The sequence below is a fragment of the Poecilia reticulata genome, linkage group LG19 (genome assembly GCF_000633615.1).
Source record: "Poecilia reticulata strain Guanapo linkage group LG19, Guppy_female_1.0+MT, whole genome shotgun sequence".
Taxonomy (NCBI): domain Eukaryota; kingdom Metazoa; phylum Chordata; class Actinopteri; order Cyprinodontiformes; family Poeciliidae; genus Poecilia; species Poecilia reticulata.
The window spans coordinates 5,062,616-5,065,103 of record NC_024349.1 but is presented as its reverse complement, the minus strand read 5'-3'; the positions used below and the strand labels follow the sequence as shown (position 1 = coordinate 5,065,103).

General features: G+C 35.4%; 2 protein-coding genes across 9 annotated transcripts in view; both read right to left on the bottom strand.

Moving 5' to 3' along the window:
* Nucleotides 1-2,488, bottom strand: part of LOC108165641 (pleckstrin homology domain-containing family A member 4-like) — a 32,886-nt gene that overhangs the window by 1,404 nt on the left and 28,994 nt on the right. The gene's annotated exons all lie outside the window — the stretch shown is intronic.
* The window catches only part of LOC103481232 (liprin-alpha-3-like), a 38,845-nt gene that overhangs the window by 31,548 nt on the left and 4,809 nt on the right, over nucleotides 1-2,488 (bottom strand). Inside the window, exon 2 of one of the 8 annotated variants that reach the window (XM_017310760.1) lies at nucleotides 1,904-2,034. The exons of the other annotated variants lie outside the window; for them this stretch is intronic. The gene's annotated coding sequence lies outside the window, so the exon portion shown is untranslated. The remainder of the gene's footprint in view (nucleotides 1-1,903; nucleotides 2,035-2,488) is intronic. 8 annotated transcript variants of the gene reach the window in all.

The following is a 2,488-nucleotide window of genomic DNA, read 5'->3' as shown; positions in this document are numbered from 1 at the left end:
TTATGACTGTAAAAACAGCTTAAAAAACAAATGTAGTTTACATGTTAATTGCTGTCTGTATCTCAATTGCAATGAACGTTTTTCCAGTTTTCCCTCATTAAAGCCACAAACTGGTGAAGTTTGTTGGGATTTTATGTGGAGGACAAATGTAAAGAAATGCATAAATGCATTCATAAATCTGTACCAGAATGAATCTGAAACGTGTGGCGTGCATTTGTATTCAGCCCCTTCCTGACAGCCTTCACTGCAAATCCATAATTTAAAGACATMATTTTTATAATTTAAAGACACAACAGAACAATAATAACCTTTTAAAAAATTTCTATATCATTATTTCCATTTGTTTATCTTTTCCTCTTCTAAAATGATGTTATATAATGTATACTATATTTAAAAAGATCCAAATTTTGCTCTAATAATTCCATAAAAAGAACAACATTTTCAAGCTGAGTATTATTGAAATTAATTAAAATTAATGATAAGTCCAGATATGAAGCATCTGACTTCACTGCAGTCAGACTGTAGTGACAATATTTGGACCCATTKCTTAAAAAATGTTCCAATATAATCTCCACAGTCAGCAATCTGCAGCTTTGTCTGCCACGATTTCCCACAACATTTGCTTACGTTATGCTTTTATAGTTGACTCCCTTTTTAAAGCGTCTGCTGTTCCCAGAAGCCTTCAGGGGAATTTGAGGAGGAAGGAAGTGACGTGATGTTGAGTCGAGCTCTATAATGTGACGGGATTAATGAATAAGAAATGGTTTAAGGGAAATCAAAAGCAGAAGAGGTCTTTGATCTGTAAAAGCCGCAAGTTGGCAATGTTAGTTGTKATAATAATTTCATTCCTGGCAACAAAAGAAGCWYAGTGMTGATTTTTAAWAGCAGCCTGTGCTTCTGTTGCTGGGAGTGTTAGGAAAACTCAGCGAGGACAACTATAGGAGTTCAGCCTGGTGATTTGGATGTATTACAYGTCTATAAACATTATCCAAATGCATCTGAGAAGTTCAACAAGAAAGTAGTTRKAGAAARACTCGACCAATCRCAGTAACAGATTTAGCTGGACACTAAATTGTTCCAGAAGTTATTGTGATAAACGATAACATTGTTGTTTTCAGACCATGTTCAAGTGATATTATGGTAATGGCAAAAATAATAATACAAGAGCACCTTCTGAAAGACGAGTAAACTTTAAATCTAATGAACATTTAACACTGGAACTGGAATAATTTTAAATATACAAAATAAATAACCAAAACAACAAATAAAATTAATTTTGAAGACTTTGTGAACAAAAAAAGGTTTAGTTGAGACCATAGCACTAAACTTACAAAACCTCTTCCAAAATTATGTTATTAAATAGATCATAATTTTAGAAATACCCTTTTTTAAGACAATGGTATTGAGTTTACAACTATAAAATATTCTCAGTCTAGTCAGAGAAATTGGAGCTCAGTGACGGTGAGGCCAATGTATTTCAGAGTAAAAATGCTCAAGCCATTATTTACCAGTATGATGAATAAAAGACTGACTGGATTCACCAGAGTGCTTTTAAAGCCCCAGAAGGAAGCCGGTTTGTTAGGTCTCCAAGAGAGACAACAACTCAGCTGACTTCTGCATCTTTACTGCAAAAGTGCCATTTAAATCTCACATTCAAGCTGGAGTATTTACTGTAGGTAATGTTTTTTTGAGTGGACTAGAGTTTAAAAGTGTCCATTATCCTTCTATGAATATTTATATGTATGTAAATGAATTMATTTATCTTCATTTTCTTAAAGTTTTCTTCCGCTACTCTAGTGAGGAGAAGAAGATATAACAACAACATGCCTTAGCAGTCTGATATAATCTGACAAGGACTTTCAAATAAGAATTTTAAGAAGATATTTCATCTTTTTCAACAAACCTGAATTCACTGATTGCTGCATAAGCACTTCATTGGAAAAAAGGCTGCAAACAGGGAAACTGTGTAAGAGGCCTTTTAGCATTCATGCTAACTCTTCTCAGTGTCTCAGCGTGCCGAGTGACGAGGCTTCCCTGGGAAAACAAAGCTGAATCAGTYCAGWCCAACATTACTGAACAGGCTGCAGCTTGGAGTGAAGCGTCAGCTGGGAGGTCATGACCTCTGTGTTTATGGATGTGTAATGAAAGAGAGACAGTGGAGGACAGAACAACAACTTGTAGTGTCCTCATTAAGCAGTAGCTTTGCTTTTAAAAAGGTTTTCTAGTTGGTTGAAGGCATTGTGAAGGCAGTGAAATAGAAATCACAAATTCATGTTTCAACTATTGTAGGAAGATTTTCCAAAAGTTTAAGGAGTGTTAATTTTTTACCCTTCTTCCAGAACAGCATTTAGAAGGTCAGACACTGATGTTGGACGAGAAACTCTGGCTTAYGTTTTCCATTCGCTGAGCTGATGAAACAAGAAGGGTCATTCCCCAAACTGTCCCCATAAAGTTGGAAATGTGAAACGGTCCAAAGTATGGCTGCACC